At 30.0% G+C, this 25473-nt stretch overlaps 5 non-coding genes across 5 annotated transcripts; 4 read left to right on the forward strand and 1 right to left on the reverse strand.

Annotated features, from left to right (window-relative positions):
• Positions 1-1664: 1664 nt before the first annotated feature.
• On the reverse strand, positions 1665-1736 carry TRNAQ-CUG (transfer RNA glutamine (anticodon CUG)). Its single transcript has one exon. It is a non-coding gene; the product is annotated as a tRNA-Gln (tRNA).
• Positions 1737-3494: 1758 nt separating this feature from the next.
• On the forward strand, positions 3495-3566 carry TRNAQ-UUG (transfer RNA glutamine (anticodon UUG)). Its single transcript has one exon. It is a non-coding gene; the product is annotated as a tRNA-Gln (tRNA).
• Positions 3567-11616: 8050 nt separating this feature from the next.
• TRNAQ-UUG (transfer RNA glutamine (anticodon UUG)) lies at positions 11617-11688 on the forward strand. Its single transcript has one exon. It is a non-coding gene; the product is annotated as a tRNA-Gln (tRNA).
• Positions 11689-13796: 2108 nt separating this feature from the next.
• On the forward strand, positions 13797-13868 carry TRNAQ-UUG (transfer RNA glutamine (anticodon UUG)). The gene has a single exon. It is a non-coding gene; the product is annotated as a tRNA-Gln (tRNA).
• Positions 13869-14168: 300 nt separating this feature from the next.
• TRNAQ-UUG (transfer RNA glutamine (anticodon UUG)) lies at positions 14169-14240 on the forward strand. The gene has a single exon. It is a non-coding gene; the product is annotated as a tRNA-Gln (tRNA).
• The last annotated feature ends 11233 nt before the right edge of the window (positions 14241-25473 follow it).

Consider the following 25473-nt stretch of genomic DNA (forward strand, 5'->3'; position numbering starts at 1 on the left):
TGATGCGTTCACAGCTTTAAATAACCAGAACAGTGCTATTTTTACATATTTGAGTATTAACAATCATTTTTAATAATTGTATAAATAACGGTTATTTTCCGAGTGCGTGGAAAATTGCAAAGATAATAACAATACCGAAAAAGAGGCGATAATGATATTAATAATTTAAGGCCTATTTCTATACTATCAAATCTTGGAAAATTTTTTGAAAAGATCGTAAAGGAAAAAATGGGCGTTGGTTTGGATGTTCCTTACATATCGCAATATTAATTTGCACTGCACTGTTAAAATTTCAAAATGATATTGTTCAAATCTTAAGGGAAAGGCGTTGTACGGTCGTGGTGTCTCTTGATATCGAAAAAGCTTTGACAAAGTTGATCACAATGGTATACTATTTAAAATGATTTCTATCGGCTTTCAACCTGCGATAGTAAAAGTGTTCAAAAGTTTTTTTGATGATAGGAAATTCTGCGTTCAAATTGGAAATACTTTGTCGTCTTTGGGTTCCATGACATGTGGGGTGCCACAAGGCTCAGTGCTGGCACCTCACTTATACAACATCTCCATTTATGATTTTCCTCACGAAGTTAATGGTTCAAAGGGTATATTGTATACCGATGATTTTCTCCTCTATGCTCATGAATCTCCGTTGGTTGCACTACAGCGTGCGTCGTCGCATCTGGATTAAGTAAATAATTTTTACTCCCATTGGGTTATAAAATTAATGTATCTAAAAGTAACGCTATTTGTATCCGTTATGCTTCCGGTAAATGCAAATATGCAGTATTTCCGGAAAGTAAAAGACTAGACTTGGTTTTGAATGGAAACAGAATAGAGTTTACTAAAGTTTAACAAACACGCCGCATATAGTTTAGAGAGAGCAAATAAGGTAAAATGCGCTTTTGCCAGTTTATTTAATAATACATTCTTGTCCAGAGAAACTAAGTTATTAATATACAAAGTAAGTTTAAGACCTCTTCTCCTTTATGCTTTTACAATTTGGTTCAGCATATCGCCTACCACAAAGAAAAATTTTGAAATTTTTGAACGACATGTACTTCGTAAATGCATAGGTCGAAATTTTCAGTTGCCCAACAAACGTTTTTCAAATGAATATATTTATAAGGAGAGCAATATTACTACGTTATCTGTTTACGCTCTTAATCTAATGAAACGGTTGTAGAAAATCTGTTTCATTATGATGGGGAATTGATTCAAAGTATTTTGAACCGTGAAGAAGAATATAGCTGGACAAACACCTTTTATCTATTGGCATTCTCCAAGAACAATTTGATGGTCCTGTTCCAATTTTTTATTTATGTTCTACTCCCGGCACTCATAGGGGATAGTTTTTAGTGTAAGTTTAATATTTTTTAGTTTAAATTTTAATTTTTTTTATCATAATACATACAACTCTATGCGTAACATGAAGTGTCGGGAGCAAACACAGTTTTAACTTAATTAGTTGTGGGATAATTATTTAATTTTTAATAATAATAATACAACAATACACTCTAGTTTTATGTTTTACGAAATGTTATTGTTATTAGTAATGCTATGATGAAGTATCAATAAAATAATCTAATCAAATCAACATCAATTATCTATTTGCTATATTTAAAAAAAATGATATATGAAAATATTTAATTTTCAACCCTGTTTCAAGGTTCTACCGAGATTTGAACTCGGATCGCTGGATTCAGAGTCCAGAGTGCTAACCATTACACCATAGAACCTCTGGTTGCTGCGCAATTTTGCAACTGTATGCAAAATTTTTTTGATGATGTCAAGCTCTAGAGATAAGGACCAAAATTACAGCCTCAGTTAAAAAACAATTGCTGTGTTCCAGAACCTGTAAAAATCTACTAATTTTACTCATTTATTATAAAGGAAAATATTTCACCATAGTAAATTTGTAGATACTTGCAGGTTCTGGAACAGAGCAAAAGTTTTTATCGTAGGCTGTAATTTTGGTCCTCACAGAATAAGTTAAGGACAAAAGCCGGTAGAATATGTAACACAACAATTTTTAAAGTAAAATTTTAAGGGGTCTATTCTGAACGTAAATTCCCCCTGAGTTTTCTCACTTTCTCCTTTAAGTTGAAACGGTGGGAATACCCACAGGGAATTTTCGTTCAGAATAACCCGTTAAATGTTAGTTACTGTAACTTCTCAGTACTGTTGGTATTACCATAATAACTCTAAATTGCATATAAAATCACTAAAGTACATTGTCAGTTTTGAATGCCGATTTTTTCACAATTATCGATAACTCTCCAACCTTCCAACAACCACAAAATATTTTGTGGTACCATGATAAATAGCAAAAATGAACGGCCATACCAGCAAGCAACCGATTATTTGAGCAAAGCTGTCATTCAAAACTGACAATGTGTAGCCAGCTTAAATATATTAGTGATAAAAAGAAGAATCTCCGCATATTGACGATACTGTTTGTTTTTTTTTCACTAGATGCAAAGACGTCACATTTGATAGAGGTAAATTCTTAACTACTTTTGAAATTGTGGCAGATTCGCAACAATTATGTTAGACCACATAATAGTTTGGTCTCAAATTATGTTTCTATCATTGCAGGATCGGTATGATATGTATCGACGACACTGTAGCGCAATCAGTTAACGCAATAACCGGTATAACGCGTTACTTGAATGCCTTTCTATATATGTAATTTTTTGGAAAACATACATAGGTATTTTAAGCAAAAGTTACGTTAATTTTAATGAAAGACCTCAGAATTTGTATTGTATTTTCTATATAAGAAATTATGCTTAGTATAAATTAAGCAATAAATTCCAGAAATACTGCTAAAGAAGATGTCTTCAAATAACTATGTGTAGTATATAGGTATATGCCAGTAAATAAACTTAAAATTAATTTTACAGAATTTGTTTAAAGTTAATGATACCTACTCCTTTTCATAAGCCGATTTATCTATATGAGGTTATGTTTGTTGCACAGTTTATTCAAAATGTGACAAAAGAAGCTCTTGGATTTCTACAACAAAACTACAATTGCCTTGACATTGGCATCTGGAGGGACAGTCCAATCTATTTACTTAACATTAATTTATCCAACCCCCCTCCACGGCGAAGGTCATTGCAGTACCCCCTCTCACGCACATTAGACTTGTTCACACATATGATTTTCCACTTTTCGTCTTCGCCTACACATCTTATTATGACACTATACATATTTGAGAAGCTGTGAAAATTAGTCTTAAAAATAGTTCTCCACTAAACAAAAAAACCCCTACATTTTAATAGACGTGAACAGCTGCAATAACCATATAATTGCCTGTCGTGGGGCCAATTTTAGAAATATGTATGCACATATTTCAACACTTCCAACATAAACATTTCGATGATTTGCTGTGAATTTTCCGCCGTCAACATACATTGTTGCTTCTGAGAATATGAATTTTCATAATGCAAAGGAAAATATTTTTTCGAAAATTGTTTAGTTTAAAAATAACCGGTTCTATGGTGTAATGGTTAGCACTCTGGACTTTGAATCCAGCGATCCGAGTTCAAATCTCGGTAGAACCTTAAAATACAGTGAAAGTTGCGAAACTTTTGGATCCGAATGATGTGAAATGATATGGAACGACTCATATTATCACTGAATTGCAAAAAAGAGGCGCAAATTCATATTAGATCTGGAATGAGTTTGGAAATTCTTAGACAATTTGTAGATTTATAATTCCGAACTCGTATGAATAATATCTCGATAGAGCTGAAATTTAACATTTCCATGAACATCCAATCTTTATAATATCTCTTGTAAAAATTACTGCAAGTTCTAATCTGGAAAATTCAGTGAAGTCATCACAGTCTCCTGCGCAAAATATATTCAGTTCGGAGGGATTCATATCAGGACATCATTCGAAAATATTTACGACTTCAATACTTGTCTCAATATAATATCAGAATTGTTCATTTTGAATCAGATTTAGTGGAAGTTAAATGTTTTTAATAACACGTGTTAGTTATCCGATTGGTAGTTATATAAAAAACTGAGATGAAAAAATATTTACATAAGAAAATATTTATTTTCAACCCTGTTTCATGGTTCTACTTCGGATTGCTAGATTCAGAATTTAGAGTGCTAACCTAACCTAGGGAAATTTAATACCGAATTAAAAGTGCAAGAAACACACTTTGCAAGGATAACGAACTTTTACTTAGCCACGACATAAGTGTTACACAAAAATACTATTTCTGAAACATCTGAACATGGAATGATACTTATAGACTTCGCAACGGCAAAAACATGGTACAGAAAATCAAATTGATCACGTTGTGATAGATGGAAGACATGTATCGACTCGGACCAACACCTTGTTGCAGCAAAGATATGTACCCGATTAAACGTATCGAATACAGAACCAAGAGACACAACACGAAAGCTGGACAGCGGTAAGCTGACATCACAGCGGATATATATTCCACTCAACCGGCCCAATTACTAAACCAAAGCACTCCTCGTCCCGATAACTTGTCAGCACAGTGGCAAAGTATTACCCACTTAATGTAAACAGCCGAAAATCCAAACATGGATACCAGAGAACTCCACTAAGGAAATAAAAATAAAAATTCGGCATATAGGGCTATTCTACAATTAGTAGCAACAACGGGCACGTAATAGCGCAAGAGAGAGGTATCGGGAGAAAAGGAGAGAGGAGGAACGGCTTTTCCGCAGGAAAACGAGAGAAATGGAAAAGAGGGAGTGTGAGAAAATCGATATGTACAGGAGCCCGAATTCCACAAAAAAGGGAAACATCAAACTGATGGCTTTGTTACAGGCACATTCTCCTGTAGAGAACAGCAAGGTTATTTGGTAACTGATAACACTATGTGTGCTTGGAATATTGAAAGAACATTTTACCATACTGTTGGTATCCAATTAATTTGGATAATAACGAAATAGACCTATATGAATGCCAGTTTTGTTGGTCAGTGTGTACTATGCTTTAATCGTAGTCGACTATTAAGGCCCCGGCACATACGGTCCGTTGAGCGTCGCGTTACAACAACCATATGAAAACTTCAAGAACAAACTTGGCATCACTTACACTTTTTTCATTTGGTTGTTATACCGCGACGCTCAACGCATCGTATGTGCCGAACGCTTTAGTGTAAGACTAATATCGGAAGCGAAAACGATCGGCTATAACCGGTTTTTGGTTGTTAAAGAAATATCGAAAGTCGACCATTGGAACACTCTTAAAATATTGATTAACCGAAAATCGAGTTTTAAGTTTTAAACGAAAACGGAATAATTGAAACCCCGATTATTGCATTTCACTACGTATTTCTACACGCAATGCGTTCGTAAAGCTCGGACCAACTGTGGAGGTTGGCTCGTATAATTTTGAGGAAGTAAACGACTTTGTCTACCTCGGCACCGCCGTAAATACAACAAAAAACATCAGTTGTTGGCAGAAGATTTGTATTGGCCAACATATGATACTTTGGCTTAAGTAAGCAGTTTAAAAGCAAATCCACATCTTGTCAAACGAAAATTACACTTTACAAAACACTGATACTAACCCGTGCTAATGTATGGTTCCGAAGCCTAGGTACTTGAGCAAGCATATAAGACAGTGTTGGGTTTGTTTGAGAGAAAAATTCTTCGAAAAATCTATGGGCCAAACTGCGTTGACGGTGTATATCGACGCCGTATGAATCACGAGCTATATCTGATATACAACGACATTGGTATAGTTAAACGCTATGCCATGTCATAGGAATGAGCGATGAAGATTGAACCCGCTAAAATGGCGGGCGGTACACGCATATCTGGAATGCCAAGACTTCGATGGAGTAAATAAGTGGAAGATTGGAATAGATAATAAGAGACAATGATCGATTGTTCGATTTTGGCCCAAAACTAAAGCTGAGTACACATTGCCAGTTTTGAATGACAGCTTTGTTGGTGCTTGCTAGTGTGGCCGTTCATTTTTGTCATTCATCATGCAACCACAAAATGATTTGTGGTTGTTGGACGGTTGGACAGTTATCGATAAGTGCGAAATATCGACATTCAAAACTGACAATGTGTACTGCTTAATAAGTTGTTCTAAAACTCGACTTTCGACTTTTTGATAATCGCAGGAATTCGTTTATAATCGATTATTCGTCGTTTTTCGAAGTTTCTTTTGAACCTTTTGTCCATATTTATATTAGGCAATTTTCCTTGCGGTAATTGTCAATTTGAAGGAGAGAGAGAGGTGAGGCATATGGTAACGCTTTGCCTCTCAACACCCTCTCTTACCGGCAAACTGACAATTGCCGCATGGAAAATTGCCTAATGTAAATCTGGACTTTCACATATGATTTGTAGATAAGGGGTTCAATTCTGTTTCTATAAAAATGTGAAAACTGTAAAACCGCTGAAGTCAACTAACGAAATTTTTCGCAATTATAGATAACTTCCAACCGTCAATCAATCACAAAATATTTTGTGGTTGCAAGATGAATGACAAAAATGACCGCCACATTAGAAAGCAACCGATTATTTGAGCAAAGCTGTCATTCAAAGCTGACTATAAGTCTGTCAGGTTACCCTAAAATTTGTAACAATTCGTCTGTTCCAGTACTGCAAGAATCTACTAATTTTTACTATTTTTTCCGATAACATAAAGGAAAAAATGTTATCGTAGTAAAAAATAGTAACTTCTTGCAGGTTCTGGAACAGAGCAAATTTGTACCAATTGTTGCTGGAAGTCGTCTGTTAACACAAAAAGTCAACAAAAGAGAGCGATTCGAGAGAGACATTTTGACTGTTCTTTTACTGAGAGTTTGTTCGCAAATGTTGACGTTTGGTCTGATAAATGGTCCGATTATTGTTATCTATGTAACACCTTCTTATTCCACCATGCCCTCAGCCAATGTGAAGTGAAACTTTCACCTACGGACAGATCGAATGTAATTAAGGTCTCTTCAGAATTTTGTGGCCCTTTTTGGACACTTGAACTTGCAGACAAAAAAAGTGGATTAGGAATTAACTGCACTAAGACACAAATGTTGAACTTTTGTGGGGGAGGTACCATTAAGGAGGACCGATATGGGCGATATTAGAAGTTAGAAGTCATTCAAGTGATATCGTCCTAGCATTTTAGTGATATTTTTTAAATATTGGGTAGAAGTACCGGAAGTTGTGGACCGGTATTGCCCCCATGAAACTAACAGCCTGTTTCTGTATGTCGAATGAAGAATGTGTGCGAAAGAAACACGTCCAAACTCTTGTGTGTTTTTCAATTTTGTTTTTTGTTTGAAGCAAAAGCAAAGGTAAAATTATTTCGAAAACTAAAGTTCGGGCGTGTTTCATTCGTACACATTCTTCTTTCGACATACAGAAACTGGCTGTAAGCTTGGATAAAATATAACAAAACCAACAAAATCGGTTGAACAGTTCGAGAGTTATCGTGCTCTCCGAACGCCACATATGGTGACAAAGGTTAGGTCAAGAGTTATCGTACGTACACATTTTCCGAACATTTTCGAACTTTTGTGGAGGAGGTACCGGAAGAAGTGGACCGATGTAACCCATCTTCGAACTTAAACTAAGTTTGGACAAAATATTACGAATGCCTGATTTTGAACCGAATCGGTTGATCCGTTCGAGAGTTATCCTGCGCACCAGCCAGCCAGACAGACGGACGGACATTGCTAAATCGACTCCAAATGGTCTGAAACACATTTCGTCCAAACATACTTGGGGTCTAAAACCGTTATTTCGATGAGGCACATTTTGCCCGTATGAAAGTGTATATACCCTCATTAGCATAAATGCTGAGGGTATAAAAAAATTGTGAAATTGGGGAAAGGAAACAAATTCCGCACGGAATTTTTATTCATGATTGCACTATATTTTAATACCCTAAGGGTATTATGTCTTACCGAATGAGTTTGCAACATGCAAAAGGAAACGAAATAGACCCACAGTTCCTTTTGATGATCTGCATAGGTTCGCACTTATCCATCTGGCCATGTCTTTTTGAAAACAAAGTTCATAGACCAATCTCGCATAAAAATTGGAGATTTTTTGGCCCTAGCACGATCCCTGTTTATTTTGGTAAGAATCGATTCAGATTTGGATATTGCCCACATACACTCCGTTTCATGTCAATAGCACATTTCAAATTGCTTTTTGCTACTTCATTTTAGTCGATATCCGTGAAATAACCTTGGGAATGTTTATATATCTTGGTTTGTAATCTTATGAAGTATCTTTCAACAAAAAGTTTGGCTTCGATAACGTACCGTTATAAGTTTTTTTAATTTTCTTTCAAAAAGTCCACAATTTGTACGGTTTAAAGTGTTTCGTCGGAATAGCACATTCTTTAATAACTTGGGTAAAAATTCAAATTTAGAATGCTTCTGTCATGATTCTTTAAAACTGGAACAAATAAAAGCTATTTTAAGTTTGAAACGCTAAAATTGGTCGAACTATGACTTTAATACCAGGAAAATAAGACCTTATGAAAGCTGTGGAACTTAATTGTCTATAATACGTTAAAAATTTGTCATAAGCTGACAGTTTCTTGACAGATTTATAAAGATTTAATGAAAAATGAATGATAGAAGACAAATGGTGCAAAATAAACTTGAGCTTCTACTGAAATTTGGGTATATTTCTCCCTGAAACTTCAAATTCCTATGAATCTTATTGCATAATAGGGTTCAATGTTGGCCTTAAGATAACTTAACGGTTAAAATATTGGGCGATTTGTATTGCTCTAGGTCTGAGCTAATATACTATAAAGAAAAAACCACATCCTCCTATACACAGAAAAGACTAGTTTGAATTTATGGAGCAGACATAAACTGGAAATATTCGTAAATTTAGTACAGCAATATTTTGTACCCTTCAATTCCATGAGGCGATCAACTTCGCAATATTGATGGTTTATTTAGTTCTTCTCTTTTCGGAGATGCAAGAAGTCATAGGTTTTGCCGTCGGAAACCTGCAAATAATGATTATTTGCTTCGGGAAACGACTACTTGCTTTTCCTTATAATATTCATTATAGTTAGCTCAGAAAATCCAAACTATTTTCTTTCTGTGTATAGGAAGGATCTGATTTTTTCTTTATAGTATATTAGCTCAGACCTAGATCAATAAAAATCGCCCACTATTTTAACCGTTAAGTTATCTTAAGGCCTACATTGAACCCTATTATGCAATAGGATTCGTAGGAATTTGAAGTTTCAGGGAGAAATGTACCCAAATTTCAGTAGAAGCTCAAGTTTATTTTGCACCATTTGTCTTCTATCATTCATTTTTCAATTAATCTTTATCTTTTTAAAGTCATAGTTCGACCAATTTTAGCGTTTCAAACTTAAAATAGCTTTTATTTGTTTCAATTTTAAAGAATCGTAACAGAAGCATTCGAAATTTGCATTTTTACCCTTTGAACATTTTATTGATTCGAGACAAGTTTGTTTTTATTCAATATTATACAAGCTGGAGAACCGTCTTATCATGTAAATTTCTTTCAAGTTTTAAATTCGTCCACAAATACACAGAAATCACAGTCATAATGTCCTTGAGCAATCATTTACATTTCGAGTAACAAGATTGTGGAATATGATTCCCAACATCCTAAAAAAAACTTTGCAATATCATCAAAAACTTTTTAAGAAAAATTTCATTACTTATTTTTCCTAGGATTTACTTTAAATCATCTTATTTATATTGGTTTCACTGACAGTATCTAAAAACTTATGAGCAGTCATTCCCTACATTTACTTTTTAAAACTGTGCGTTAGTAAGGTTTTATATTCTAAATTTAGTCACGATTTTATAAATTTTTGAATTACAATAATATTGCAATTTAAGTTAGAAAATTTTTATATATTTTTGCTCATGTCGTATATTTTCTATCATGTTATAGCCCGTGTGAGGGCTTTTTTGATTAAAAGAATGAATAAATAAAATAAAATATTTATTTTTAACCCTGTTTCAAGGTTCTACTTCGGATCGCTGGATTCAGAATTTAGAGTGCTAACCTAACCTCGGAATTCAAATCAATGATAAATTGGACATATCTCGGGAAATTTAATACACAATAAAAATTGCAATAAACACACTTTGCAAGTATAACGAAGTTTTACCTACGACATAAGTCTTACTACATAAATACGATTTCCGAAACATCTGACAAGTGGAAAAAGAGATGGAAAGACGCGGTATTACAAAAAGCGAAACAACAAACAGAGAATTGGAGATCTTTTCTTAGTTCGGCTTATGGAACAAATGTTCTGTAATGGGTCAGCTAAGTAAAGTATATCTATATTTAACTTTCGAAGTCGACTTTTTTGAATTTAAATACTTATTGTTAGAATTCTATGTAATTTGCAAATAACATTTTAATTATTTATGTCTTTCATATATATAATATATATAAACATCACCTCATATTTTGGCCCATATTCTGATTTATGACATATAAATATTCAATATCGAACTTTAGACGGTGAAATTTATCAATTACTAAAACACTGTGCAACATTTTTAAGGTGATCTTGTGCAAACAATTTGAACTCAGGATTTTTTGAAAGTACAGACCCAAACGACAAGAAACCCTAGTTTGGTTTTGTTGTGTCAGATCCAGCTCGGATTTTATGGCCCCATCTAAACATGGTTAAATATTGAGTTTTTAAAGAAATTCGGGGCTATATCTCTGAAACCAATGCGAATCTTCTTCTGACCTCTGAATCAAATTTGTAGATAAGGACAAGAATAAAATATTTGGAGAAATAATAAACTCGAAAAACTACATTTATTGCCTCAAATTTCAAAATATATGCAAAAAATACACAATTTTTATACATTTCGCACCGTATCTCCAAAACCGTTAATTTTTTCTGAATATTTTCTTTTGGAAAAATATTCCCTGGAATGTTATACACAACTCTTCAGAACATGTCATTGTTGTAAAATGCCTCTATGCTGTTGTTTTCAGTACATTTTTCAACGACGATTTAATAAAAATGTCAATAATGTAGTGAAATCCGAAATGCGAGAAAAAACTGTTGATGTGAACTGTGTTTGAAATACGTGTTGTAAAAGATAAGATGCAAAATACTGCTGAAACAACATGAAGTAAGCATTTTAGAGTTTCAGAATGTTCTAAAGAATTGTTGAGAACTTTATTTGGAAGATTTTTGCAAAAGGTTACTTGGTTCAACTCCCAATAGTTTAGCCGATACTGACCAGAATTTCAGCAATTATATAAAATTTTCTATATTTTATAGATTTTGATGCCCTAAATGGAGTTTTTCTTATGCGGTTTTCTCAAAAGATAAGTTCTACTAGTTTAGCGCTACAATATTGCTAAAGGCAGCAAGGCCAAATTCCTATTCGTTTCTGAGATAAAGGCCTGATAAATGGAAAAAAGTGTAGATTTAGTCCGGTTTAGATGAGGCCATAAAATCCGAACTGGATCTGACAGGACAAAACCCTACTAGGGTTTTTATAGTCTAAATATGTGCTTTCAAAAAATGCATACGAGAAGTTGTTTGCATTTTCAGTGTTGCATAGTGTAATCGTTCATTTTAAATTACCTTTGTTTGTCGCCCCGTCACCGTACGGTTCTATGGTGTAATGGTTAGCACTCTGGACTTTGAATCCAGCGATCCGAGTTCAAATCTCGGTAGAACCTGAAGTTGAATTTCTGTTTTTTTAATTAATAATAACATGTGAGAATTAATAATTAAAATTGTTATTAATTAATTAACATTATAAATTATGAAGTGAATTTTATTTATTGGATACTTTCTAAATCATTGTTAAGTAGGTTTATTTTTATATATACCTATAAGCAGACAAAACTAAAGTTGCGCATCCTCTATTCTGGATGACACGAGCACATCTTTTAGGCATGTTAATTAGGATGTTAATGTCTTAATTAGCTTAAATCCTCAAAATACTGAAAATCGGAAAATAGCTTTTAAAGAATTCGACTTTTCAAGGCGCGATATCTTTGAAACTGTTAGTCAAAAAATCTGAAAATATATTGAAATGTTTTGCTGATGAGCAGAATCAATACAGAAAAAAATAAAGGAGATCAAAAACCATGTTATTTCACTCAGAAACAATTATGGTAACATGGGGCGCCTTCGCCACTTTTTTTTCAAAATGTTCTCATATCGACATCATTAAAGTTTTTCCAAATATTATTTTTGGTAAGAATATTAGCATGTCTTGACTATAAGTTTTGATATATAAATGATTATAATTTTGTTTTTAAAATATTATTTTTGAGCATTTACAAAATGTCGAAAAAGTGGCGAAGCCTCCCCACCCATGGGGTAGCTTCGCCATCGACATAGGACATATATCAACTGACTCTAAAAATGGCATTTACTATACTTCCTCCCCAAATATCAACATTATGCATAAAAGGAACATGTTTTCTATTTAATAATCAAAAATGATTCTAAAATTCACAAAAAGAAAGATATTCTTGCCGTTAATTGAAGAAGGTACCTTGAATTTAGGCATAAAAATGAAATTTTTGCCAAATTAGATAGGTTTAGCACAATATTTGATTTCAACTTCACATTATAGCGTGGTATATCAATAGCATAAACAATTTAAGTTAAACCTGACATATTTCTCACATTAACCCACAACACCCCTATCATGGCGTAGCCGCCCCACCCACTACATAGTTCATAATATGAATATATTGACATTTATAATTACTTTTATCATGCAAATTATTTGGATTTATATTCTTCAGTAGTTGTCTATTAACGGTATAAAATATAATTTTGATATCACTAAAGGTATACAAGATATCACAAAATATACCTACCATGAATATTTTTCGTAATACCCCAAAAACATGAAACCGCGTGCATCAGCAATCATATATTTGATAGAAAAGCCAATTTTTGGGAGATGAAAGATCTTCGTTAAAATCACAATTTTTCCTTTAACGGCATTTCTGTAGCAGTTATAATTATCAAGAAAATCGGTGCTGGCGAAGGCGCCCCAGTGGCGAAGCCGCCCCATGTTACCATATATACAAATTATTTTATACATAGTAGATCTGTCCCTTTTCATGCAAGAATCATAAAATGTTGTTACTTTTTACCCGAAAATTATTTCTTTACACCAAAAACCAGCACAATTGTTCTTATAACCGTTCTATGTTGGTTATATCGAAACGAGTTTCAGTCTGAAAGGCTTTCACTTCCTACAGAGACTAAATTCCAAATTTCTGCCATTTTGGTGGGTTGCTGTGGCCACAAACCTTAAAAATACCGAAAATCGGGAGGTACCATTCTCTGGTGGCTAGATGAAGGCTTGGATCTATACTGGCAAATTTCTGGGAGAAAGTTTTATACCCCCAACGAAGACTATGTACCAAATTTCAGCCAAATTGGGTGGTACCGTTCCATGGGGGCTATATGAAGTCGTGGACCTATACCGACAAATTTCATATGGAACGTTTATTACCCCAAATGAAGACGAAATACCACACATACGCCATTTCGGTGGAATATTAAGGCCAAAACGTGTAAAACACCGAAAATCGGGAGGTACCATCTATGGGGGCTATATGAAGGCGTGGACCTGAGGTAACAAAGTTTTATACGGCCAACGAAGACTAAATACTAAATTTCAGCTCCTCCATTAAACAAATTAAAGGAACAAACCAGGTTTTTTCCTTCAATTTATTTCAATATACAAAAAAGTTTAAAGTTTTGAAATGAAAACAATTATTTAAAATTCCATATTTCGCATCATCGGTCAACGTACGGTTCTATGGTGTAATGGTTAGCACTCTGGACTTTGAATCCAGCGATCCGAGTTCAAATCTCGGTAGAACCTGTAGATTTGAAAATTTTGCTCTGGTTACAATTGATGATTGAGTAATGTAGGCGATTTTTGGATAAATGGGATAATAATTAATAATAATTATGGTTTTTGGAGATGGTCCCACAAACTTGTAATTAGTAAGGTGTGTTTGTTCATATGTGCAACAAAAATTGGTTGTATTCAATTTCATAAAAATATTAACTTAAATGTGAAAATATATTTGTTAATATTATTATTAATAAATTTTATTTAAAACAAATTATGAAATCTCAACATTTTAAATTCGTCAAATTCGATTGGTATTCAACGTACGGTTCTATGGTGTAATGGTTAGCACTCTGGACTTTGAATCCAGCGATCCGAGTTCAAATCTCGGTAGAACCTGCAAGAAATTGCTTTTTAATATTGGAACTATAATAGTTATTAATATTAGGGTCAATTATAAAAACCTTAAAAATAAATAAAAGAAAAAAAAAAAATAAAAATAAAAAAAACGTAAATAGTTTCTTGACGACCATCACCAACTCGCAGTTTCCTTTACTATAATTAATTGAAGGATTTGATTGATTTCCGCTTATCTACTGTATATAAAACATCTACATATCTTAACAAACTACCTTTTTCAAATGAAAATTAATTATTTATAACTCCAATACTACAACAGACCTTATTTCCTAACCCCTATTAAATAAATATGATGTTACTACGGAAGGGCACTTGCGGAAAATGTATTTTGTTTGTCATACTCGTATAGTTTTTTGATTTTAATAAAAGAATTCATTGTTCATTATAGGGTTAATACACAAGGTTAAATTTCTGCCCCTAAAAGTATGCAACACTATTTTATAGAGCAGCCACAAAATCAACGGACAAACTCTTTATAACATCAAAATACATTTGTATAACACATACATTTACTAAGGTAATTAAGGGGCCAAAATCTATATTTTTCAACAATATTCTTTAAAAAATCCACGTTTATGGCTGTGCTAATTTAAGAAAAAATATTCTTTAAAAAATCCACGTTTATGGCTGTGCTAATTTAAGAAAAAATATTCTTTAAAAAATCCACGTTTATGGCTGTGCTAATTTAAGAAAAAATATTCTTTAAAAAATCCACGTTTATGGCTGTGCTAATTTAAGAAAAAATATTCTTTAAAAAATCCACGTTTATGGCTGTGCTAATTTAAGAAAAAATATTCTTTAAAAAATCCACGTTTATGGCTGTGCTAATTTAAGAAAAAATATTCTTTAAAAAATCCACGTTTATGGCTGTGCTAATTTAAGAAAAAATATTCTTTAAAAATCCACGTTTATGGCTGTGCTAATTTAAGAAAAAATATTCTTTAAAAAATCCACGTTTATGGCTGTGCTAATTTAAGAAAAAATATTCTTTAAAAAATCCACGTTTATGGCTGTGCTAATTTAAGAAAAAATATTCTTTAAAAAATCCACGTTTATGGCTGTGCTAATTTAAGAAAAAATATTCTTTAAAAAATCCGCGTTTATGGCTGTGCTAATTTAAGAAAAAATATTCTTTAAAAAATCCACGTTTATGGCTGTGCTAATTTAAGAAAAAATATTCTTTAAAAAATCCACGTTTATGGCTGTGCTGATTTAAGAAAAAATATTCTTTAAAAAATCCACGTTTATGGCTGTGCTAATTTAGAAAAAATATTCTTTAAAAAATCCACGTTTATGGCTGTGCTAATTTAAGAAAAAATATTCTTTAAAAAATCCACGTTTATGGCTGTGCTAATTTAAGAAAAAATATTCTTTAAAAAATCCACGTTTATGGCTGTGCTAATTTAAGAAAAAATATTCTTTAAAAAATCCACGTTTATGGCTGTGCTAATTTAAGAAAAAATATTCTTTAAAAAATCCACGTTTATGGCTGTGCTAATTTAAGAAAAAATATTCTTTAAAAAATCCACGTTTATGGCTGTGCTAATTTAAGAAAAAATATTCTTTAAAAAATCCACGTTTATGGCTGTGCTGATTTAAGAAAAAATATTCTTTAAAAAATCCACGTTTATGGCTGTGCTAATTTAGAAAAAATATTCTTTAAAAAATCCACGTTTATGGCTGTGCTAATTTAAGAAAAAATATTCTTTAAAAAATCCACGTTTATGGCTGTGCTAATTTAAGAAAAAATATTCTTTAAAAAATCCACGTTTATGGCTGTGCTAATTTAAGAAAAAATATTCTTTAAAAAATCCACGTTTATGGCTGTGCTAATTTAAGAAAAAATATTCTTTAAAAAATCCACGTTTATGGCTGTGCTAATTTAAGAAAAAATATTCTTTAAAAAATCCACGTTTATGGCTGTGCTAATTTAAGAAAAAATATTCTTTAAAAATCCACGTTTATGGCTGTGCTAATTTAAGAAAAAATATTCTTTAAAAAATCCACGTTTATGGCTGTGCTAATTTAAGAAAAAATATTCTTTAAAAAATCCACGTTTATGGCTGTGCTAATTTAAGAAAAAATATTCTTTAAAAATCCACGTTTATGGCTGTGCTAATTTAAGAAAAAATATTCTTTAAAAAATCCACGTTTATGGCTGTGCTAATTTAAGAAAAATTATTCTTTAAAAAATCCACGTTTATGGCTGTGCTAATTTAAGAAAAATTATTCTTTAAAAAATCCACGTTTATGGCTGTGCTAATTTAAGAAAAATATTCTTTAAAAAATCCACGTTTATGGCTGTGCTAATTTAAGAAAAAATATTCTTTAAAAAATCCACGTTTATGGCTGTGCTAATTTAAGAAAAAATATTCTTTAAAAAATCCACGTTTATGGCTGTGCTAATTTAAGAAAAAATATTCTTTAAAAAATCCACGTTTATGGCTGTGCTAATTTAAGAAAAAATATTCTTTAAAAAATCCACGTTTATGGCTGTGCTAATTTAAGAAAAAATATTCTTTAAAAAATCCACGTTTATGGCTGTGCTGATTTAAGAAAAAATATTCATTAAAAAATCCACGTTTATGGCTGTGCTAATTTAGAAAAAATATTCTTTAAAAAATCCACGTTTATGGCTGTGCTAATTTAAGAAAAAATATTCTTTAAAAAATCCACGTTTATGGCTGTGCTAATTTAAGAAAAAATATTCTTTAAAAAATCCACGTTTATGGCTGTGCTAATTTAAGAAAAAATATTCTTTAAAAAATCCACGTTTATGGCTGTGCTAATTTAAGAAAAAATATTCTTTAAAAAATCCACGTTTATGGCTGTGCTAATTTAAGAAAAAATATTCTTTAAAAAATCCACGTTTATGGCTGTGCTAATTTAAGAAAAAATATTCTTTAAAAAATCCACGTTTATGGCTGTGCTAATTTAAGAAAAAATATTCTTTAAAAAATCCACGTTTATGGCTGTGCTGATTTAAGAAAAAATATTCTTTAAAAAATCCACGTTTATGGCTGTGCTAATTTAGAAAAAATATTCTTTAAAAAATCCACGTTTATGGCTGTGCTAATTTAAGAAAAAATATTCTTTAAAAAATCCACGTTTATGGCTGTGCTAATTTAAGAAAAAATATTCTTTAAAAAATCCACGTTTATGGCTGTGCTAATTTAAGAAAAAATATTCTTTAAAAAATCCACGTTTATGGCTGTGCTAATTTAAGAAAAAATATTCTTTAAAAAATCCACGTTTATGGCTGTGCTAATTTAAGAAAAAATATTCTTTAAAAAATCCACGTTTATGGCTGTGCCAATTTAAGAAAAAATATTCTTTAAAAAATCCACGCTTAAGAAAAAATATTCTTTAAAAAATCCCCGTTTATGGCTGTGCTAATTTAAGACAAAATATTCTTTAAAAAATCCACGTTTATGGCTGTGCTTATTTAAGAAAAAATATTCTTTAAAAAATCCACGTTTATGGCTGTGCTAATTTAAGAAAAAATATTCTTTACAAAATCCACGTTTATAGCTGTGCTAATTTAAGAAAAAATATTCTTTAAAAAATCCACGTTTATGGCTGTGCTAATTTAAGAAAAAATATTCTTTAAAAAATCCACGTTTATGGCTGTGCTAATTTAAGAAAAAATATTCTTTAAAAAATCCACGTTTATGGCTGTGCTAATTTAAGAAAAATATTCTTTAAAAAATCCACATTTATGGCTGTGCTAATTTAAGAAAAAATATTCTTTAAAAAATCCACGTTTATGGCTGTGCTAATTTAAGAAAAAATATTCTTTAAAAAATCCACGTTTATAGCTGTGCTAATTTAAGAAAAAATATTCTTTAAAAAATCCACGTTTATGGCTGTGCTAATTTAAGAAAAAATATTCTTTAAAAAATCCACGTTTATGGCTGTGCTAATTTAAGAAAAAATATTCTTTAAAAAATCCACGTTTATGGCTGTGCTAATTTAAAAAAAAATATTCTTTAAAAAATCCACGTTTATGGCTGTGCTAATTTGAGAAAAAATATTCTTTAAAAAATCCACGTTTATGGCTGTGCTAATTTAAGAAAAAATATTCTTTAAAAAATAATTTAAGAAAAAATATTCTTTAAAAAATCCACGTTTATGGCTGTGCTAATTTAAGAAAAAATATTCTTTAAAAAATCCACGTTTATGGCTGTGCTAATTTAAGAAAAAATATTCTTTAAAAAATCCACGTTTATGGCTGTGCTAATTTAAGAAAAAATATTCTTTAAAAAATCCACGTTTATGGCTGTGCTAATTTAAGAAAAAATATTCTTTAAAAAATCCACGTTTATGGCTGTGCTAATTTAAGAAAAAATATTCTTTAAAAAATCCACGTTTATGGCTGTGCTAATTTAAGAAAAAATATTCTTTAAAAAATCCACGTTTATGGCTGTGCTAATTTAAGAAAAAATATTCTTTAAAAAATCCACGTTTATGGCTGTGCTAATTTAAGAAAAAATATTCTTTAAAAAATCCACGTTTATGGCTGTGCTAATTTAAGAAAAAATATTCTTTAAAAAATCCACGTTTATGGCTGTGCTAATTTAAGAAAAAATATTCTTTAAAAAATCCACGTTTATGGCTGTGCTAATTTAAGAAAAAATATTCTTTAAAAAATCCACGTTTATGGCTGTGCTAATTTAAGAAAAAATATTCTTTAAAAAATCCACGTTTATGGCTGTGCTAATTTAAGAAAAAATATTCTTTAAAAAATCCACGTTTATGGCTGTGCTAATTTAAGAAAAAATATTCTTTAAAAAATCCACGTTTATGGCTGTGCTAATTTAAGAAAAAATATTCTTTAAAAAATCCACGTTTATGGCTGTGCTAATTTAAGAAAAAATATTCTTTAAAAAATCCACGTTTATGGCTGTGCTAATTTAAGAAAAAATATTCTTTAAAAAATCCACGTTTATGGCTGTGCTAATTTAAGAAAAAATATTCTTTAAAAAATCCACGTTTATGGCTGTGCTAATTTAAGAAAAAATATTCTTTAAAAAATCCACGTTTATGGCTGTGCTAATTTAAGAAAAAATATTCTTTAAAAAATCCACGTTTATGGCTGTGCTAATTTAAGAAAAAATATTCTTTAAAAAATCCACGTTTATGGCTGTGCTAATTTAAGAAAAAATATTCTTTAAAAAATCCACGTTTATGGCTGTGCTGATTTAAGAAAAAATATTCTTTAAAAAATCCACGTTTATGGCTGTGCTAATTTAGAAAAAATATTCTTTAAAAAATCCACGTTTATGGCTGTGCTAATTTAAGAAAAAATATTCTTTAAAAAATCCACGTTTATGGCTGTGCTAATTTAAGAAAAAATATTCTTTAAAAAATCCACGTTTATGGCTGTGCTAATTTAAGAAAAAATATTCTTTAAAAAATCCACGTTTATGGCTGTGCTAATTTAAGAAAAAATATTCTTTAAAAAATCCACGTTTATGGCTGTGCTAATTTAAGAAAAAATATTCTTTAAAAAATCCACGTTTATGGCTGTGCTAATTTAAGAAAAAATATTCTTTAAAAAATCCACGTTTATGGCTGTGCTGATTTAAGAAAAAATATTCTTTAAAAAATCCACGTTTATGGCTGTGCTAATTTAGAAAAAATATTCTTTAAAAAATCCACGTTTATGGCTGTGCTAATTTAAGAAAAAATATTCTTTAAAAAATCCACGTTTATGGCTGTGCTAATTTAAGAAAAAATATTCTTTAAAAAATCCACGTTTATGGCTGTGCTAATTTAAGAAAAAATATTCTTTAAAAAATCCACGTTTATGGCTGTGCTAATTTAAGAAAAAATATTCTTTAAAAAATCCACGTTTATGGCTGTGCTAATTTAAGAAAAAATATTCTTTAAAAAATCCACGTTTATGGCTGTGCCAATTTAAGAAAAAATATTCTTTAAAAAATCCACGCTTAAGAAAAAATATTCTTTAAAAAATCCCCGTTTATGGCTGTGCTAATTTAAGACAAAATATTCTTTAAAAAATCCACGTTTATGGCTGTGCTTATTTAAGAAAAAATATTCTTTAAAAAATCCACGTTTATGGCTGTGCTAATTTAAGAAAAAATATTCTTTACAAAATCCACGTTTATAGCTGTGCTAATTTAAGAAAAAATATTCTTTAAAAAATCCACGTTTATGGCTGTGCTAATTTAAGAAAAAATATTCTTTAAAAAATCCACGTTTATGGCTGTGCTAATTTAAGAAAAATATTCTTTAAAAAATCCACATTTATGGCTGTGCTAATTTAAGAAAAAATATTCTTTAAAAAATCCACGTTTATGGCTGTGCTAATTTAAGAAAAAATATTCTTTAAAAAATCCACGTTTATAGCTGTGCTAATTTAAGAAAAAATATTCTTTAAAAAATCCACGTTTATGGCTGTGCTAATTTAAGAAAAAATATTCTTTAAAAAATCCACGTTTATAGCTGTGCTAATTTGAGAAAAAATATTCTTTAAAAAATCCACGTTTATGGCTGTGCTAATTTAAGAAAAAATATTCTTTAAAAAATAATTTAAGAAAAAATATTCTTTAAAAAATCCACGTTTATGGCTGTGCTAATTTAAGAAAAAATATTCTTTAAAAAATCCACGTTTATGGCTGTGCTAATTTAAGAAAAAATATTCTTTAAAAAATCCACGTTTATGGCTGTGCTAATTTAAGAAAAAATATTCTTTAAAAAATCCACGTTTATGGCTGTGCTAATTTAAGAAAAAATATTCTTTAAAAAATCCACGTTTATGGCTGTGCTAATTTAAGAAAAAATATTCTTTAAAAAATCCACGTTTATGGCTGTGCTAATTTAAGAAAAAATATTCTTTAAAAAATCCACGTTTATGGCTGTGCTAATTTAAGAAAAAATATTCTTTAAAAAATCCACGTTTATGGCTGTGCTAATTTAAGAAAAAATATTCTTTAAAAAATCCACGTTTATGGCTGTGCTAATTTAAGAAAAAATATTCTTTAAAAAATCCACGTTTATGGCTGTGCTAATTTAAGAAAAAATATTCTTTAAAAAATCCACGTTTATGGCTGTGCTAATTTAAGAAAAAATATTCTTTAAAAAATCCACGTTTATGGCTGTGCTAATTTAAGAAAAAATATTCTTTAAAAAATCCACGTTTATGGCTGTGCTAATTTAAGAAAAAATATTCTTTAAAAAATCCACTTTTATGGCTGTGCTAATTTAAGAAAAAATATTCTTTAAAAATCCACGTTTATGGCTGTGCTAATTTAAGAAAAAATATTCTTTAAAAATCCACGTTTATGGCTGTGCTAATTTAAGAAAAAATATTCTTTAAAAAATCCACGTTTATGGCTGTGCTAATTTAAGAAAAATTATTCTTTAAAAAATCCACGTTTATGGCTGTGCTAATTTAAGAAAAATTATTCTTTAAAAAATCCACGTTTATGGCTGTGCTAATTTAAGAAAAATATTCTTTAAAAAATCCACGTTTATGGCTGTGCTAATTTAAGAAAAAATATTCTTTAAAAAATCCACGTTTATGGCTGTGCTAATTTAAGAAAAAATATTCTTTAAAAAATCCACGTTTATGGCTGTGCTAATTTAAGAAAAAATATTCTTTAAAAAATCCACGTTTATGGCTGTGCTAATTTAAGAAAAAATATTCTTTAAAAAATCCACGTTTATGGCTGTGCTAATTTAAGTAAAAATATTCTTTAAAAATTTATGGCTGTGCTAATTTAAGAAAAATATTCTTTAAAAAATCCACGTTTATGGCTGTGCTAATTTAAGAAAAAATATTCTTTAAAAAATCCACGTTTATGGCTGTGCTAATTTAAGAAAAAATATTCTTTAAAAAATCCACGTTTATGGCTGTGCTAATTTAAGAAAAAATATTCTTTAAAAAATCCACGTTTATGGCTGTGCTAATTTAAGAAAAAATATTCTTTAAAAAATCCACGTTTATGGCTGTGCTAATTTAAGAAAAAATATTCTTTAAAAAATCCACGTTTATGGCTGTGCTAATTTAAGAAAAAATATTCTTTAAAAAATCCACGTTTATGGCTGTGCTAATTTAAGAAAAATATTCTTTAAAAATCCACGTTTATGGCTGTGCTAATTTAAGAAAAAATATTCTTTAAAAAATCCACGTTTATGGCTGTGCTAATTTAAGAAAAATATTCTTTAAAAAATCCACGTTTATGGCTGTGCTAATTTAAGAAAAAATATTCTTTAAAAAATCCCACGTTTATGGCTGTGCTAATTTAAGAAAAATATTCTTTAAAAAATCCACGTTTATGGCTGTGCTAATTTAAGAAAAAAATATTCTTTAAAAAATCCACGTTTATGGCTGTGCTAATTTAAGAAAAAATATTCTTTAAAAAATCCACGTTTATGGCTGTGCTAATTTAAGAAAAAATATTCTTTAAGAAATCCACGTTTATGCTAATTTAAGAAAAATATTCTTTAAAAAATCCACGTTTATGCTAATTTAAGAAAAAATATTCTTTAAAAAATCCACGTTTATGGCTGTGCTAATTTAAGAAAAAATATTCTTTAAAAAATCCACGTTTATGGCTGTGCTAATTTAAGAAAAAATATTCTTTAAAAAATCCACGTTTATGGCTGTGCTAATTTAAGAAAAATATTCTTTAAAAAATCCACGTTTATGGCTGTGCTAATTTAAGAAAAAATATTCTTTAAAAAATCCACGTTAATGGCTGTGCTAATTTAAGAAAAAATATTCTTTAAAAAATCCACGTTTATGGCTGTGCTAATTTAAGAAAAAATATTCTTTAAAAAATCCACGTTTATGGCTGTGCTAATTTAAGAAAAAATATTCTTTAAAAAATCCACGTTTATGGCTGTGCTAATTTAAGAAAAAATATTCTTTAAAAAATCCACGTTTATGGCTGTGCTAATTTAAGAAAAAATATTCTTTAAAAAATCCACGTTTATGGCTGTGCTAATTTAAGAAAAAATATTCTTTAAAAAATCCACGTTTATGGCTGTGCTAATTTAAGAAAAAATATTCTTTAAAAATCCACGTTTATGGCTGTGCTAATTTAAGAAAAAATATTCTTTAAAAAATCCACGTTTATGGCTGTGCTAATTTAAGAAAAATTATTCTTTAAAAAATCCACGTTTATGGCTGTGCTAATTTAAGAAAAATTATTCTTTAAAAAATCCACGTTTATGGCTGTGCTAATTTAAGAAAAATATTCTTTAAAAAATCCACGTTTATGGCTGTGCTAATTTAAGAAAAAATATTCTTTAAAAAATCCACGTTTATGGCTGTGTTAATTTAAGAAAAAATATTCTTTAAAAAATCCACGTTTATGGCTGTGCTAATTTAAGAAAAAATATTCTTTAAAAAATCCACGTTTATGGCTGTGCTAATTTAAGAAAAATTATTCTTTAAAAATCCACGTTTATGGCTGTGCTAATTTAAGAAAAAATATTCTTTAAAAAATCCACGTTTATGGCTGTGCTAATTTAAGAAAAAATATTCTTTAAAAAATCCACGTTTATGGCTGTGCTAATTTAAGAAAAAATATTCTTTAAAAAATCCACGTTTATGGCTGTGCTAATTTAAGAAAAAATATTCTTTAAAAATCCACGTTTATGGCTGTGCTAATTTAAGAAAAATTATTCTTTAAAAAATCCACGTTTATGGCTGTGCTAATTTAAGAAAAATTATTCTTTAAAAAATCCACGTTTATGGCTGTGCTAATTTAAGAAAAATATTCTTTAAAAAATCCACGTTTATGGCTGTGCTAATTTAAGAAAAAATATTCTTTAAAAAATCCACGTTTATGGCTGTGCTAATTTAAGAAAAAATATTCTTTAAAAAATCCACGTTTATGGCTGTGCTAATTTAAGAAAAAATATTCTTTAAAAAATCCACGTTTATGGCTGTGCTAATTTAAGAAAAAATATTCTTTAAAAAATCCACGTTTATGGCTGTGCTAATTTAAGAAAAAATATTCTTTAAAAAATCCACGTTTATGGCTGTGCTAATTTAAGAAAAAATATTCTTTAAAAAATCCACGTTTATGGCTGTGCTAATTTAAGAAAAAATATTCTTTAAAAAATCCACGTTTATGGCTGTGCTAATTTAAGAAAAAATATTCTTTAAAAAATCCACGTTTATGGCTGTGCTAATTTAAGAAAAAATATTCTTTAAAAAATCCACGTTTATGGCTGTGCTAATTTAAGAAAAAATATTCTTTAAAAAATCCACGTTTATGGCTGTGCTAATTTAAGAAAAATATTCTTTAAAAAATCCACGTTTATGGCTGTGCTAATTTAAGAAAAAATATTCTTTAAAAAATCCACGTTTATGGCTGTGCTAATTTAAGAAAAAATATTCTTTAAAAAATCCACGTTTATGGCTGTGCTAATTTAAGAAAAAATATTCTTTAAAAAATCCACGTTTATGGCTGTGCTAATTTAAGAAAAAATATTCTTTAAAAAATCCACGTTTATGGCTGTGCTAATTTAAGAAAAAATATTCTTTAAGAAATCCACGTTTATGGCTGTGCTAATTTAAGAAAAAATATTCTTTAAAAAATCCACGTTTATGGCTGTGCTAATTTAAGAAAAAATATTCTTTAAAAAATCCACGTTTATGGCTGTGCTAATTTAAGAAAAAATATTCTTTAAAAAATCCACGTTTATGGCTGTGCTAATTTAAGAAAAAATATTCTTTAAAAATCCACGTTTATGGCTGTGCTAATTTAAGAAAAAATATTCTTTAAAAAATCCACGTTTATGGCTGTGCTAATTTAAGAAAAATTATTCTTTAAAAAATCCACGTTTATGGCTGTGCTAATTTAAGAAAAATTATTCTTTAAAAAATCCACGTTTATGGCTGTGCTAATTTAAGAAAAATATTCTTTAAAAAATCCACGTTTATGGCTGTGCTAATTTAAGAAAAAATATTCTTTAAAAAATCCACGTTTATGGCTGTGCTAATTTAAGAAAAAATATTCTTTAAAAAATCCACGTTTATGGCTGTGCTAATTTAAGAAAAAATATTCTTTAAAAAATCCACGTTTATGGCTGTGCTAATTTAAGAAAAATATTCTTTAAAAAATCCACGTTTATGGCTGTGCTAATTTAAGAAAAAATATTCTTTAAAAAATCCACGTTTATGGCTGTGCTAATTTAAGAAAAAATATTCTTTAAAAAATCCACGTTTATG

This window comes from Musca autumnalis, unplaced genomic scaffold, assembly GCF_047663935.1.
Source record: "Musca autumnalis isolate F117 unplaced genomic scaffold, ASM4766393v1 scaffold_2, whole genome shotgun sequence".
In the NCBI taxonomy this organism is placed as follows: domain Eukaryota; kingdom Metazoa; phylum Arthropoda; class Insecta; order Diptera; family Muscidae; genus Musca; species Musca autumnalis.